At 45.6% G+C, this 17,579-nt stretch overlaps 1 long non-coding RNA gene across 1 annotated transcript in view; it reads right to left on the minus strand.

The window, feature by feature from the left end:
• Positions 1–4,686: 4,686 nt before the first annotated feature.
• The window catches only part of LOC115076219, a 30,940-nt gene continuing 18,047 nt past the window's right edge, over positions 4,687–17,579 (minus strand). The window contains exons 3-4 of the long non-coding RNA XR_003852702.1: positions 8,367–8,408; positions 4,687–5,179 (exon numbers count right to left, since the gene is read on the minus strand). This is a non-coding gene — a long non-coding RNA (uncharacterized LOC115076219). The remainder of the gene's footprint in view (positions 5,180–8,366; positions 8,409–17,579) is intronic.

Here is a 17,579-nt window from a genome sequence, read left to right on the forward strand (position 1 = left end):
TACCATTAACTATCCTGTCCCTCTTGTCTTTACCTTGCAGGGCACAGCTGTCACTCTGGAATCTGGAATCAAACTTCCTTTTTTCATCTCCTTCTACTTCCAAATCTCTTAAGGTACACAGAAACAGCATTACTACTTGTTCCTGTAGCTGTTCCCCTCTGGTGCAGGATAGCTCCACCACAAATCTTTGGAAAAGACAGAGCTGGTTATCAGCACTTCTGCTTTTTTCCAAAGTTTTTCTGCTCTCTCCTAAAGTCCCCATGTGCAGACCCTTTTTCTTCAAGGAGCAGATCCCTGCTCCTCTGATGTCACTCAAGTAGTGCTACTTTTAAAACCTCTTAATTCTGATGCTGCCACTCTAAGCCTTCCTAAATAACAGGATACAGGTGCCTGTCACCTCTATATATTTTCCATAAACCTTTACAGTGAACATGCTATCCCAAATCAAGTCTCCAAGGGCTTGTCACCTTACTTTTAGTGTCCCTGCACTGGCAAAGCACCTCCAAAATCCACAAGGCTAGCCCTCCTGCTTTAGAGTCTATTACAGGGAATACACAGAGAGCTACAGGCAAAACCCAGGATGTATTCCTGCCTAGACTGTAGTCCCCAAATTAATATAAATTCTGCTATGATATGAAGCTTTTATCCAATCTCTTATTGAAAGTTTAATGCGACCATCATATAGTGTCACTCTGTGCTGACGGCTTACATGTGAAGCCTGTAGGGCATAAAGAGTTTCTAATCATAGGTTGCTTATACTAAAGTTCGTGTATTCTCCTAAACAGGAGCTATAAAGACAACAGAGAAGTGTACAACTTCTGAAAACTTAACGTACACTTATTTCTGAGAACCACGGATGGCAGTCTCTTGCGCAATCCTGAAGTCCGTCCTCCGATATCTGTATTGGTTTTGTATTCATCCTCAATGACCACTATTTCTTCTTTTATTTCTTCTGTGACAATTTTAGTATATTCAATAATGAGAAGCATAACAGAAGACTGATTCCAGTTGTATGTCCTGCCCCCATCTGGAAGGAATAGCAGCTAGATAATAAAGAGAAGTCATCACTTTCAATTCAATAGCCACATTATCAGGAAGGCTTACATAGGAAACCAGGTATCCACACAACTTATCACATATAATAGTTGGGAGATGAGAGCTCCAGTCAACCTCAGTTTACTCAGGCACTCTACCACAGTCCATCTCCTCTAAATCTGCCATGTGATGAAATATTCTGTTGTAAGAGGCTTAGCCTCACAGAGGAAATATTTATTTATTTAGACATTTTATATACTGTCGTTCCATATTAAGTTCACAATAGTGACATTCATGACTATAAATCAACAAATATTGAATGTTTACAGATATAGAATTCATAATCAGGAATTAACATATATCATATGAAATGTCCCATTACATATTACACCTCTTACTATAGATCAAAGACATAAGGCAATTAGTACAGTAAATGAATATAACAAATATCATATAATAGTCGGTAGATTATACTGAGATTATTTCAAATTCTCATTATGTTTTATGCCTCATGCTTCAATTAAAAGCTCTTCTCCTTCTTGTTATTGTAGTTCTCTTTCATTCTGAAGTTTCTAAGTTAGGTTATATGCATTTGTGAATAGTCATGTTTTTAGTGCACATTTAAATCTCTTTCTGTCTGGTATCAAATGTAACATCTCAAGTAGAGAATTCTAAAGCTTTGGACCCACTATGGAGAACACATGATCTCTTACTTGAGACAGATGTGTACTCTGTATTGTAGGAAAAGTCAATAGCCTTTTATTTTGGGATCTTAGGGTTTGCTGAGGTGTGTATGGTTGTAATGTCACTCCGATCAGACCAATATTACCGGAATGAATGATTTTTAATGTTAACGATAACACTTTCTAATGGGTTCGAGATTGTACTGGCAGCCAGTGCAGTGAAATTATCGAGAGTGTAATGTGATCAAATTTCCTAGTTCCTAATAAGAGTCTAGCTGAGGTATTTTGCAATAATTGTAGTGGTTTTTAAGACACATGCGGGAAGACTGCATAATACAGAGTTACAGTAGTCTAGGTTTGAGAAAATGAAAGTTTGTAGTACAGTATGGAAGTCTTCAAAAGTTAATAGGGAGGAGGAATAGCCTAGTGGTTAGAGCAGTGGACTGTGAAACAGGAGACCAAGGTTTGAGTCCTGCTGTCGCTCCTTGTGACCTTGGGCAAGTCACTTTGCCTTAGGTACAAAAATTTAGGGCCGGATTTTATGTGCGTAACCCTCTTAAAAGGCCTCGGCGTGTAAGTCCCGGAGCTTTGCAAAGGGGGCGTTGGGTGGGCGGGGTGGGAGGCGTGTCAGGGCATGGTTGAGGCCTCCGGACCAGCCCCCAGGTCGAGTGATGGTGCGCACAGATTTACACCTGCCTCCGGCAGGCGTAAATCTGCCAACAATGGTAGGGGGGGGGGAGGGGAAGGTGAGGGGAGGCGGAAGGAAAGTTCCCTCCGAGGCCGCTCCAATTTCCCCCTTGCGTGCCGACCCTGGATTTTATAAGATACGCACAGCTGTTTTTGAAAATGTACCCCTTAGATTGTAAGCCCTCTGGGGATAGAGAAATACCTACAGTACCTGAATGTAAACTGGTGTGATATCTCAATTGAGATCAAATGTCGGTATATAAAAATAATAAATAAATAAATAAAATAATAATAATAGAGCCACTGAGAAGTATCTCAAATTTATTTATTTATTTAGAATTTTCTATATACCGACATCCGTTTGCACATCGTATCAGTTTACAAATAACTTGGAATTTTTTAGGCATAGCCTTTACATGGAACAAAAACTATATGATAAAAGGAACAAAAACTATCTGACAAAGTATAAGAGAGAAATTAACTAGGTACAGATTAACTAGGTACAGGGTTTTAAAATTGTAGGTACAGGATTTTAAAATGTAAAGAGATATACTATGTAAAATTATTATAGTATATACAGTGTTTTTGAGAATGAAAATTGTGCAGAGAGTTAAGAGTGATTAAGGAGGAGGCTTGGGGGGTCATTTTCAAAGGAGTTACGCATGTAAATGTGACTTACTATCGTAGCAATTTTCAAAAGCTATTTACTCGAGTAAAGTGCATTTACTTGAGTAAATCCTATGGACAATTCAATGGCATATATTGTAGCAATTTTGAAAAGCCCACTTACTTGAGTAAAGTGTATTTACTCGAGCAAAAACCAGTTTTGCTCGAGTAAATGCTTTTTAAAATCCGCCCCTTGGTTGTAAGTTAAAAGTGATTAAGGAAGGGGCTTGGTTATAAGGTTAAAAGAGGTTGAGGGTAGGGGAAATGCTTATTCATCTTGGTTAGACCAAGTAGAAAGGAAAGCAACACCCTCTTTAAACCCCTTTTATACAGGCTGCCAGAAGTTGTGAGAAATGAGCCCAGAATATCTTTCAGCTGTGCCGAGCGACCATCTCCCTTCCTCCAGCTGGTCCTCTCAGACCAATACTGGCAGAGCTCCACAGTATGTTATCATCTTCCACCTGCCAGATCAGCTGGAATTGCGGTAGCAGCACCAACAATTCCAGGGCTAAAATGTCTGAATCCCTCTTAACATCAGCTCTATCCTTAGTCCCTGCACCTTAGTGATAATTTTGGAACAACCAGCTTAACAAAGTTTTCAAATCAAACTTAACTTTGCTTTGTAAATCATTCTGATAAAACTCCCGGCATTTGTGATGCCTGCCTATTTGTACAGGGAGATTTTCTAGCAAATCTTCCATGCATACTTTTCAATATTGAAAGCTATTTGCATAAATCCATCCCTGCCCAAACTCCCTGCCCGCCTTCTCCCCTGCCCCTGAACGTCTCTCTATTATGTGCGGAATTTTACACACATATCGGATGGGCAATTTTAAGAAGGGCCATTTCTGAAATAAAGCATTATTTTTCCCTCAGATACCCTTTTGAAAGTTACCCTCTGTTTAAAGCAGTTTACGCATTAGGGGCCGATGCAAGACAATGTGCTCAGCTGAGCGCACTGTTTAATCCGCAGTTGGACGCACGTTTTGTAGGCACGTCCACAGCCCTGTGTGCTATAAGGGGATTAGCGCCTCCACAAAGCGCCGCAAAACTAATTGAGCTCATCACATGCAAATGATTGTCATTGAGGCTATTAGTTATTCACCCCACATGCAAAAAAAATGTGCATCCAATCTGCACATTTTTAGCTTAGAAATGAATGCCTGCCTGGAGCAGGTGTTAATTTTTGAGCACCCCTAAAAGCAGGAAATACTGCTTTTCTGTACTTCCTCCGACTTGATATTGTAGCAATATTAAGTCGGAGGAACAAAAAGTTTAAAGATTTATAAAACAAATTAAACAACAAAAAAAGGTGCCAGTGGTCAGGTTAGAGAAACGGATGCTCAGTTAACCAATCTCTGTTTTCTGAACCCATGGCTATGCACCGGATAGGAAAACAGATGCCGATAAATTCAGCATCTGTTTTCTTAACCGGCGGACAGGAGCAGACAATCGACTTCTCCCGGATGCCCGCTGTCAAGGAGGTGCTAGGGGTGCATAATTGACCCTAGCACTTCCTTGTCAGCTCGACTCCTAATTAAAATATTGCATGGCACCCCCAGGAGAGGTGCCTAGGGGAGCATTAGAAAAGTGGACGCTGAACACTCCGCGTCCGCTTTCAGCGCTTTTTTTTTTTTTTTGCATCGACCCTAAAAGTGTGGGAGGGATGCAGAAAATTGTATGCTTGCCCCTAGTTGGTTTACCTTATCATCAGTTACAAGCTGCAGTATTGCCAATAGGAGATATTCCACTTATTCAATGGATCCCATTACAGTCTTCAGTGTTACCAGTAAGAGAGATTTCACAAATTTAATGCATCCCATCAGTTACAATCTTTGGTATTACTAGCAGGCGATATTCCATTTATTAAATAGATCCCATTAGTTGGAGACTGCAATGTCACTAAAGAGAGATATTCCAATGGGTATTGAATGGGTTTCATCAGTTACAGACTGTAGTGTTCTTGGCAAGCAAAATTCCAGTTCTTTTTACACTGATGTGCTGTTTTGATTGATTGATTGATTGATTGATTCCACTGGGGAAAGTCAATATCCACTTGGCTTTTACTTCAGATGACAATAAACAGACTGATCTTTGAACTGTAATTCCTGAAAATCAAATGGAGAAACATTCAAATATCTCTTTACAAGTCCTCAGTACCATTGTGCCACACTAGATTTGCCAATAAGCACAGCAAGACCTCTGCTCAGAGTGGCAAAAATCTGGAGGCAGTAGGACAGCTAGAGAGTTGCTGCCTTCCAGATGTGCTGAATCGCTTTCAGCAGAGAACAGCCCCCTGCTTCCTACTCCAGCCCCTTCTCACCCTTCCCACTCAGAGTGCAGGCAGCAGAAGAAGAGAGGATGACACTGGAGCAGAACAGCCAAGAAAAACAGCTTTTAGTGGATTGGTACCTGGATAGAAAACAGGAAACAGAGAGTAGAACTAAATTGTCAGTTTTTAAAATGGAGAAAGGTAAACAGTGGCATGCTCCAGGGATCTGTAATTGGACAGGTTCTCTTTAATTTATTCATAAATGATCTGGAAAAGGGAGCAATGAGCGAGAGGGTGGCCAATGTAACCCCAATATTTAAAAAGGGTTCCAGGGGCGATCCAGGAAACTATAGAACAGTGAGCCTGACTTCAGTGCTAGGAAAAAGAGTGGAAACTATTTTAGAGATCAAAATCACAGAGCATATAGAAAGACATGGATTAATGGAACACAGTCAGCATGGACCAAGTAGAAAGTCTGGGAAGTCTTGCCTCACAAATCTGCTTCATTTTTTTGAAGGGGTTAATAAACATGTGGATAAAGTTGAACCAGTAGATGAAGTGTATTTGGATTTTCAGAAGGCGTCTGACAAAGTCCCTCATGAGAGGCTTCTAAGAAAACTAAAAAGTAATGGGATAGGAAGTGATGTCCTTTTCGTGGATTACAAACTGGTTAAAAGACAGGAAACAGAGAGTAGGATTAAATGGTCAGTTTTCAGTGGAAAAGGGTAAACAGTGGAGTGCCTCAGGGATCTGTATTTAGACTAGTGCTTTTCAATATATTTATAAATGATCTGGAAAGGAATATAACGAGTGAAGTTATCAGATTTGCAAATGATACAAAATTATTCAGAGTAGTTAAATCACAAGTGGATTGTGATACATTGCAGGAGGACCTTGCAAGACTGGAAGATTGGGTATCCAAATGGCAGATGAAATTTAATGTGGACAAGTGCAAGGTGTTGCATATAGGGAAAAATAACCCTTGCTGTAGTTACACGATGTTAGGAGCTATCACCCAGGAAAAAGATCTAAGCATCATAGTGGATAATACATTGAAATCATCGGCTCAGTGTGCTGCAAGCAGTCAAAAAAGCAAACAGGAATTATTAGGAAGGGAATGGTGAATAAAATGGAAAATGTCATAATGCCTCAAAGTGCAGTCTCAAAGTGAGACTGCACTTTGAGTACTGTGTACAGTTCTGGTCACCATATCTCAAAAAAGATATAATGGCACTGGAAAAGGTGCAGAGAAGGGTGACCAAAATGATAAAGGGGATGGAACAGTTCCCCTATGAGGAAAGGCTAAAGAGGTTAGGGCTGTTCAGCTTGGAGAAGAGACAGCTGATGGAGGATATGATAGAGGTCTTTAAAATCATGAGAGGTCTTGAATGACTAGATGTAAATCGGTTGTTTATACTTTCGGATTATAGAAGGACTAGGGGGCACTCCATGAAGTTAGCAAGTAGCACATTTAAGACTAATTGGAGAACATTCTTTTTCACTTAACGCATAATTAAGCTCTGGAATTTGTTGTGAGAGGATGTGTTTAATGCAGTTAGTATAGCTGGGTTTACAAAGGGTTTGGGTAAGTTCTTTTAGGAGAAGTCCATTAACTGCAATTAAGCAAGTTGACTTAGTCAATGGCCTCTGCTATTACTGGCATCAGTAGCATGGGATCTTCTTGGTGTTTGGGTATTTGCCAGGTTCTTGTAGCCTGGTTTGCCCTCCGTTGGAAACAGGATGCTGGGCTTGATGGGCCCTTGGTCTGACCCAGCATGGCAATTTCTTATGTTTTTATATTCTTATGAGATGATCCAATTTGCAGATGACAAAATTATTTAAAGTAATTAAAACAAGAGCAGATTTTGAGGAACTGCAGAAGAACCTGTGAGACTGGGGGACTGGGAAACTAAATGGTAGATGCAATTTAATATGGAGAAGTGCAAAGTGATACACATGGGGGAACATTTTCAACTAGAGGTACCCAATGCTGGGTTCTGTATGAGGTGTCACCATCCAGGAAAAGGACCTCGGAGTCCTTATGGACAATACGTTGAAGTCGTCAGCTCAGTGTGCAGCAGTGATCAAAAAGGGAATGGAAGGTTAGGAATCGTTTGGAAAGGAATGGAGAAGAAAATGGAAAATATCATATTGCCTCTATGTAGAACAATGGTGCGACTGCAGCTTTAGTATTATGTGCAGTTCTGGTAGCCCCATCTCAAAAAAGATACAGTGAAAGTAGAAAAGATGCAGAGGAGAGCAACAAACATGATAAAAGGGATAGAAGGGCTCCCCTATGATGATGTCAAAAAATGCATACACTTTAAATATCTTTAAATGTGGACATCATATATAAGTGCATTTAAAATAGTAAGCATGAGCAATTGTCAAAAACCATATGAACTAACATCGATCATTCTCACCAATAATGCAGCTCTCACATGTAACCTTTTCAGATACATATGCAACTAAATAATGATTCAAAAAAGTTACATGAAATATTATTCTAACAAATTACACCAAAGTTTAAAAAAACAGTGTCTTAAATTTTGTTTGACATATGGAATAGTATATTCTTCATTAATGCTGCACTCAAAAGTGAAAGCCTGCCACTTCTCCAAAAGATTATCACTGAAGCTATCTTCCGCTGACTATGTTTAACCGTTGGCACATTGGTCACGTTTGGGAGAATTACTCTGCTGTGAGTCAGGTACAAAGTAACAATTTGAATATCATATGTAAGGATAGCTGCATCGAAGACCCGTTGATCACATACAAAAACGCTCTGATAACATAAGCTTTTTGTTATTCCCCCTGATGAAGCCTCATCTGAGACGTCTTTGTCGGGAATGATATTTTAAAGGCTTGACTTTGGTGATAAGTTCACCGTGGTCAGCGGAAGATAGCTTCACTGAGAATCTTTCGAAGAAGCAGCATCTATCCCATGGTGTTCATGAGAGGATACAGTAGACTGTATATGGGGGAAGATATCTTTATTCTATTTACAGCACAAATTCTCTTACCATATAAGCAGAGTCTAGCTTTGTGGCATTCAAGGTGTCAGCCTGTAAAGGAGAGATATGGAATATTAATCACGGGAATTAACAGAAGAGGCAGAACGACCTTATCTGAGTGATAGAGTATCTGAAAAAGGTGGGGCCCGGGCTTCCCACCAGGAACGCCTCTCCACTTGCAAACCAGCAGCTATCTTGGAGAGCAGACTAGCATCTCTCTCTCCCCTCCTCCCCTCTGCTTTGTCAAACCAGCTACCGGCAGATCACGACCACAGACCACGATCCTCTGGGCCTCTTTCCTGACTGGGAAGTGCTAATCATTCCCCTTCCAAATGATGTTTTGGTCCTTGGATTTCTTTTTTTTTTTTTTTCAATATTTTAATTGAGTCTAATCTAATCCAGTATTGTAATTACATTCATTTTGTAGACCAGTCAACTTCAAATTGTTTCCAACAAATTATTTAACCTTGCCAGTACACACAATGAGGTAGATCTTCAAAAGATACGCGAGCGCGTACTTTTGTTCGCGCAGCAGGCGCGAACAAAAGTACACTGGATTTTATAAGATACGCGCGTAGCTTATAAAATCCGGGGTCGGCGCGAGCTGCCTGTTCCCTCCGAGGCCGCTCCAATTTCGGAGCGGCCTCGGAGGGAACTTTCCTTCGCCCTCCTCCCACCTTCCCCTTCCTTCCCCTACCTATCCCACCCCCCTGGCCCTATCTAAACCCCCCCCTACCTTTGTCGGCAAACTTTGCGGGGCTAAGTAACTTTGCGCGCGTCGGCCGGCAGCCCCGCTCCGTCCTCCGGTCCCGGGGGCTGGCCTGAGGCCTCGACCACGCCCCTGGACCAGCGCCACGCCCCCGAAACGCCGCGGCACGCCCCCGAAATGCTGCGTCGTTTCGGGAACGCCCCCGGACACGCCCCCTCCTGCCCCTTTTCGAAAGCCCCGGGACTTATGCGCGTCCCAGGGCTTTGCACGCGCCGGCGGCCTATGCAAAATAGGCGCACCAGCACGCGTGGGCCTTTTAAAATCCGCCCCAATGTGTTGTGTAATGGGTGTTTAGTGTGCCCTTGGGCCTCAGCCCGACCCCAGGTGGATCCAGGACTGAACTGAGGATTGATGGCGTGCTTCGGCATGGCTGACGGTCTTACCCTCCGCCAGGCCTGCAAGCTCCCATGGCTAACAACATGATGTTGGAAGTTGAATGGTCCTCCGACCATTCCGAGCCCTTTCGGACCTGCTGCTTGGAACGGCATGGAGCAGCAGGCCTGGCCTGAGGATGAAGGCAGACGGCCTTGACACCAAGACATGACATTGAGGTTGATGCATCGGCATCACAGACGAGGGTGTAGAAGACATGACACAAGGCTGATGTGAAGACATCATAGAAACATAGAAACATAGAAATGACGGCAGAAGAAGACCAAATGGCCCATCCAGTCTGCCCAGCAAGCTACGCAGTTTATCTTTTCCCCCCCCCCCCCCCTTTTTCTCCCTCCCACCTGTTACTATTGGCTTCCAGTACCCTCCGGCCCTAATTCCCTTCCACCCCTCCACCAATGTAGAGAGCAGCGCCGTATCTGCATCCAAGTGAACATCCAGCTCAATTAGGGGTAGCAACCGCTGTAACAAGCAGGCCACACCCCTGCCCCATACTCTTACCCACCCCTGTTTTTTTGGAGATGGCAGCCCTCCATCCTTCTGCTCCGTGAAGGTGGAACACCAACCACTGGCCACTGGCATCCCGCTCCGTGAATGCCTCTGTGGCTACTGCCGCTCCATGCAGTGTTTTTTTGGAGATGGCAGCCCTCCATCCTTCCGCTCCGTGAAGGTGGAACACCAACCACTGGCCACTGGCATCCCACTCCGTGAATGCCTCTGTGGCTACTGCCACTCCGTGCAGTGTTTTGCTGCCTCCTCTTTATTTACGCCCACTAGACTTATTTATTATTTATTTTATTTATTTGAGTTTTTTTCTATACCGGCATTCGCGATGGGAATCGCATCATGCTGGTTTACAATTAACAAGAGGTGAAGTAAGATAACAAATAATAAGAAACATTAACAGGTGCTCAAAAAAGATTGCAGTTACAATAAAACAAGGGAAATTACACAACTTGGAGCAGTGAAAAGGAGATAAGTATTTAACAGGGAGAACAAATTTACCAATTAATGGTGTGAACAGAGTTATGGAGTTTGCAGAGTTATTATTGAATTACCATGTTTAGGAACAGTTATTAATAACCATCTTATAAGCAGACTTGATGGATCCACAGTGTTTATCCCATGCCCCTTTGAAGTCACGGACCAGTGGTCGATGCAATGCCATCCCGGACCACTGGTTGATGTGGCGACAGGAGGAAATTGATACTGAAGAAGACGTGACACCAGGACTATAGAAGACTTGACAGCAGGGCTGATGTGAAGACATCACGGACCAGTGGTCGATGCGACGGCATCCCGGACCAGTGGTCGATGCGACGACATCAGGAACATGACCAGACGAGATGTGAGGCAGGGAGGAAGACATTGGCACTGTCTCACAGGGCGCCCTACTCAGCCCACCTTCAGGGGCGGACCCAATGAGCTGGTCGCGGACCACCCTGTCCCACTGCGTGCCCTACACAGCCTGAGGAGGCTGGTCACGGACCACACTGAGATCAGGACGAGCGCAGGGAAGAATCCAGCCAAGGCAGAACTTCGACGACGGAGCCATAAGTCGCCCGGAGCTCCACGAAGACTGGAAGGACATGATGGCTCAGGAGCACAGGACACCAGTCCACCTGCAGGCCACTCCAACCCGGGAAAGACGTCGTCCGAGGGAGTCTGGCCGACAGGACCAGAAAGCTCAGGAGCGCTGACGTGACACCAAGAAGGGCAGAACACCAGCAGGCAAACACCAGGAGACGAAACACCAGGATACCTGGATGAGGACCTCAGGCATGGAACATGACTTGACATGAAGAGACGAAGAATTCCATGGAGAAAGCAAAGAAGACCTGATGGAGCTCTGGCAGGCAGGAGCCTCCAGAGTGAAATAACTCCGATGCAAGGTGAAGACTGAATGACGGAGCAGCCCTTTTATAGGGCTAAGCAGAAAGTCCCATTAAAGGTGGGGCCAGCACACTTCCTGTGTCTGGCCCTTTAAATGTAGCAGAGAGGCGCGGCCACGCACCTAGAGGAAGCAGGAGAGCTGTGCAGGACCGCGGACAGCGGCCTGCATCAACGCACAGAGCCAGAGACGCAGGGCTGGGCCTGAAGAGCAGGCCCGATGAAGGCAGTGGCTCCAGCCGCTGCAGGAGACCCCCGGGGACGGCTCCAGCCGCTAATCTAGCTCGGGGATGTGGCCTTCGTGCCACGAAGAGGAGGTGACGTCAGCGGCGGCTGCGTGCCGCATGGGACGCTGAAAGTCTGCGGCTCCGGCCGTGGTGAAGACTACAACCAGGGGCGGCCTCTGGGCCGCGGGAGGAGCTCATGTCCGCGGCTCTGGCTGCGTTGAAGGCCCAACATCCGGCGGCGTCCGTGCCGCGTCGGGCAGAAGAAGGCAGCATGGGGTGAGTGGCTGCTCGCGGGGGGACCTGCGGGCAGAAGATTCATAACACAATGCAAGGCACATCATGTACTGGAAGGGATTTTACATTGCTTTCTTCCTGTTTTCCCTCCAAGATCATACAATACTCTTCGGGAAAAAAAAAACTTTCACATGCATTCATTGGTGTCCATCCCCATTCTTGACTGAAATGAAGCCTAGGATACGGCGCTCACAGAGCTTGAACCTGATTGTAGTCATGGGACACAGCATTTTTAATAGTTTCTCCAAATAATCGTGTACTTTCCATCTTGACTCTATTTTTTGACGAATCCATTATTTTTTTACATACTTCCTATGAATTTTATATTTTCCCACCAAGTTACTTGCTCTCCAGTCCAACAGAGCAGAATACATTTTATTGGCTAATAAAACAGATATGAACAAATCTTTTCATCTTTTCCATGAATCCTATCATCAGCAATCTTGTCAGGATCCATACATATCCATTCACATCTCGGAGTCTGTACAATAAAATGAACTGGGCTGACCTTTCTGTAGTTTGTCTACTACTACTTACTACTACTACTCTACAGATACATGTAAAAGACAGTCCCCATTCCACGGAGCTTACAACTCAAACATACATGACAAGCACGAGCCTGTGAGAAGTGTGTATTATTGTAGAGAAGTTATCAGGATTAAAATTACTTTTTCCAAAGTTCTTTCAGCCTATGGCAAGTGTACCGTTATAGATTTTACATTTATTACATAAATCATCATCCCATATCTTCATTTGACAACTTTTTTGCTCCTTCCCAACCAGCTAACGAATAAACCCTGCCTCATTCTGGCCTCCTCCCTGAAGAAAGCTAGCAAAGGCCTGGAATTAAATTTATAAAGTCCCCTAATATCAGGCCATAAGTAAATTCCCAAGTATTTTAGGAGTAAATTTGTAACGGCTCACAAATGAGCTGGGAAATATGTGCAGAAGGCACACCAATTTTATGCACATTGAAAATTATCCCACCAAATATCCTGCCACATGCTTACAACTGCTATTTAGTGCACACAAACGTTTCAGGAAGTATATATATGGTTGAATTTTCAAACGTATGCCTGTAAGGAGGACTCTACTGGCTGTGGTAATCTTTGTCCAGCTTGTCCAGTTTTCCATCTTTTTCTCAGATGGAAACTCCAGTGGAGTGGAAGTATAAACTGGAGCGCAAGATGACAGCTGGTCACAGAATACCAAAGCAGCAGAATCCTCACCTATCCCCACCTTCACTCGAGCTGAAGAACTGGTATGCAGCTCTGGAAGTGCAAGTGGAGGAACTGAAATTTGTAAGCCTCGAAACTTCAGACTCAGCAACCTCTGAGTGTAGGAAGCAAAGCCTATTAGTGGTTGATGACTCAGAGTCGACTGACTGCCGACTAGACATGCTATCCTGGAAGGTGTGCTTTCTAGGGATGTGAATCATTTTTTGACGATTTAAAATATCGTCCGATATATTTTAAATCGTCAAAAACCGTTAGAGGCACGATACAATAGGAATTCCCCCGATTTATCGTCAAAAATCGTAAATCGGGGGAGGGGGGAGGGGAAGGGGGAGGGCGGGAAAACCGGCACACTAAAACAACCCTAAAACCCACCCCGAACCTTTAAAATAAATCCCCCACCCTCCCGAACCCCCCCAAAATGTTTTAAATTACCTGGGGTCCAGTGGGGAGGTCCCGGTGTGATCTTCCACTCTCGGGCCATGGCTGCGTTAATTGAAATGGCGCCGGCGCTACCTTTGCCCTGTCATTTTGGTTCCTGTCCCCCGACGTCACGAGCGCAGGAGATCGCTCCCGGACCCCGCTGGACCCCCAGGGACTTTTGGCCAGCTTGGGGGGGCCTCCTGACCCCCACAAGACTTGCCAAAAGTCCAGCGGGGGTCCGGGAACGACCTCTTGCACTCAAGCCATATTACAAAATGACGCCGGCCGTATGGCCGTATTGCCGTCTTGCAAAATGGCGCCGGCCGTATGGCCTGGATGAACAGGCACAGCAATCGAGGTCAAACACTGGTAGGAACCCAAGTCCTGGAGAACAGGCACAGCAATCGAAGTCAAAGACTTAGGAACACAAGGCCTGGATGAACAGGCATAGCAATCGAGGTCAAACACTGGTAGGAACCCAAGGCCTGGATGAACAGGCACAGCAATCGAGGACAAACAGGAACCCAAGGCCTGGATGAACAGGCACAGCAATCGAGGTCAAACAGGAACCCAAGGCCTGGATGAACAGGCACAGCAATGGAGGTCAAAGACTTTTAGGGACCCAAGGCCTGGATGAACAGGCACAGCAATGGAGGTCAAAGACTTTTAAGAACACAAGGCCTGGATGAACAGGCACAGCAATCGAGGTCAAACACTGGTAGGAACCCAAGGCCTGGATGAACAGGCACAGCAATGGAGGTCAAAGACTTGTAGGAACACAAGGCCTGGATGATCAGGCACAGCCATCAAGGTCAAAGACTTGTAGGAACACAAGGCCTGGATGAACAGGCACAGCAATCGAGGTCAAACACTGGTAGGAACCCAAGGCCTGGATGAACAGGCACAGCAATCGAGGTCAAACAGGAACCCAAGGCCTGGATGAACAGGCACAGCAATCGAGGTCAAACACTGGTAGGGACCCAAGGCCTGGATGAACAGGCACAGCAATGGAGGTCAAAGACTTGTAGGAACACAAGGCCTGGATGAACAGGCACAGCAATCGAGGTCAAACACTGGTAGGAACCCAAGGCTTGGATGAACAGGCACAGCAATCAAGGTCAAACAGGAACCCAAGGCCTGGATGAACAGGCACAGCAATGGAGGTCAAAGACTTGTAGGAACACAAGGCCTGGATGAACAGGCACAGCAATCGAGGTCAAAGACCTGTAGGAACACAAGGCCTGGATGAACAGGCACAGCAATCGAGGTCAAACAGGAACCCAAGGCCTGGATGGACAGGCACAGTGATCGAGGTCAAACACTGGTAGGAACACAAAGCCTGGATGAACAGGCACAGCAATCGAGGTCAAACACTGGTAGGAACACAAGGCCTGGATGAACAGGCACAGCAATCGAGGTCAAACACTGGTAGGAACACAAAGCCTGGATGAACAGGCACAGCAATCGAGGTCAAACACTGGTAGGAACACAAGGCCTGGATGAACAGGCACAGCAATCGAGGTCAAAGACTTTTAGGAACACAAGGCCTGGATGAACAGGCACAGCAATTGAGGTCAAACACTGGTAGGAACCCAAGTCCTGGAGAACAGGCACAGCAATCGAGGTCAAAGACTTTTAGGAACACAAGGCCTGGATGAACAGGCACAGCAATCGAGGTCAAAGACTTTTAGGAACACAAGGCCTGGATGAACAGGCACAGCAATCGAGGTCAAACACTGGTAGGAACACAAGGCCTGGATGAACAGGCACAGCAATCGAGGTCAAAGACTTGTAGGAACACAAGGCCTGGACAGTTGATGGTGAGGCACAGCGATTCATGTCAGGTACATATGCTGCAGTGCTTATATTATCTGGAGCATAGGAGGCAATTGGAGCTGCTGCAAGGCTTTGAATTGCTTTTATTCATCTTGACATTCACAGGGAAAATTTGGAAACCCAAGCAAAGGCAGGTTTACTTTCAAAAACACTAGCATTTCCATCAACTCTGGTGCCAGCCTTGAGCGGTGAGGGCTCATGATATCCCCTGTCATTGAAAAGACACGTTCACTGGGCACACTGGTTGGTGGACATGACAGATATCGCTGAGCCACTTTGGCTAGGTGTGGCCAGACAGTGGACTTGTGTGCCCAATATGCCAGCGGATCTGTCTGCATTTTCTCTATCGGCTCTGAGAGATACCGTTTCACAGACAGCTGTGCTGCTGACTCCTCCTGTGCTTGGGCGGGCTCTGAGTCACTCAATCCAGCTGCTTTCTCTCTCGCCCGTAGCACAACTGATGAATCTTTATGGCCAACATGCCTTGGGCGTTCTGACGTGGATGAAGAGGTACTATCTGTCACTGACACAGTGCTGCTCCTGCTTGGGCTAGCAGCACAACTTTCTGACATGCCTGCTGTTTCCACCTCTGCTTCAAGCCTAATCTGTCTCCGCCTATGGCGCTCCTGTTCACGAACCTTTGCTAACAGGAGCTCCTTCACAAATGACAGACAATTGGTCTGTAGGGCAAGTTTACCTTTCACACGGGGATCACAGACAGAGGCAAGCATGTATGTGCGGTCGTCTATTAAAGGCCTTAATCTGTCTTTCACCTGCTGCTGCAAAACGTCCAGACACTGCAGCACCTCAGCAGTCATTCCGTCTTCCCGTTTAAAGGCCTCCAAATGTTCATCCAGGAAATTTACTATAGGGATGATGTCAGCCAAGGTGGCACTTCTGGAACTCAGCTCCTCCGTGACATCCTTGAAGGGCTGCAGGATTTTCACCAGCTGACTCATGACTAACCAATCATGATGCCCTAGGGGATTCTGCACACCAATGTCCATTCTACCAGAAAGTTCATGAAGGGGTGTCTCCAGCTCCAGTAACCTCTCCAGCATCATAAAGGTGGAATTCCACCGGGTGGCAATGTCTTGAATGAGATGCTTGTAAGGCATATCCAAATCAGTCTGCTTTTGTCGGAGAACCTGCCCCGCCTTGACACTTCTGTGGAAGTGTGCTGCTATGTTCCTGCACTTCTGTATTAACCTATGCAGGTATTCATTCTCCTTGTCATTGGACTCCAAGCCCAGAGCTGACTTCACTACCAGGTGCAGAGTGTGTGCAAAACAACGGATGTTCTTAAACCGCCCATTGGTTATTGCCTTAACCATGTTTGCACCATTGTCTGTGACAAAGATCCCTGCCTGCGTTTTCCTGTCTCGCTGGTGTAGTTGCCAGCCCTCCAGCATCTTTCTGATGCATGCTAGAGTATTGGCTGCAGTATGGGCCTGGTCCGTCAGGTGGGTGTGCAGTAAAGCTCACCTCCACCCTGATACTTCTTCAGTAATAGAGCTGCTGGCTGCCCCTGCCTCAGCCATGTCCCACCAGTGTGCTGTCAGAGAGAGGTAAGAGTGTGCAGCATTCATGGTGGTCCAGATATCGCAGATGAAATGCACTCCTCCGTCTGCCTTAGCTAGCAGTGCTTGAATGCGACTGCGACACTGCTTGTACAAGCAGGGGATGACCTTTCTACTAAATGTGGTTCTGCACGGGATTTTGTAATTTGGAAGTACGACCTTCAAAAAACGCTTGAAACCCACATTCTGCACTAGCTGCAAGGGCTAGTCATCAAGGGCAATCATTTCCCCAATGCTCCTGGTTACAACTTTTGAGGCTGCCTGCCTCCTACCCCGGGACAGCGTAACCACACTCCACCCCATTTCCTCCATGGTGGATTGTCACTTCTGCCACATGTCAGGGGGTTGCTGGCCTGCCGCCTGACTGCTAGAAGGGTATGAGGGCGTGGGCTGACTCTGATGCTTTCCTACCACTGCACACTGGTTGGAAGGGGTCCCCCGACTGGAACTGCCACCATCCCCAGATGGCAGTAATCTTGTTGGGTGTTGCTTCTTCATATTATGGTTCATGCCAAAATTAGATAGATGTCCCATTTGCTTGCCTCTGCTAATATCCCTGGCACAGTAATTACACC

Source organism: Rhinatrema bivittatum, chromosome 14 (assembly GCF_901001135.1).
Source record: "Rhinatrema bivittatum chromosome 14, aRhiBiv1.1, whole genome shotgun sequence".
Taxonomy (NCBI): domain Eukaryota; kingdom Metazoa; phylum Chordata; class Amphibia; order Gymnophiona; family Rhinatrematidae; genus Rhinatrema; species Rhinatrema bivittatum.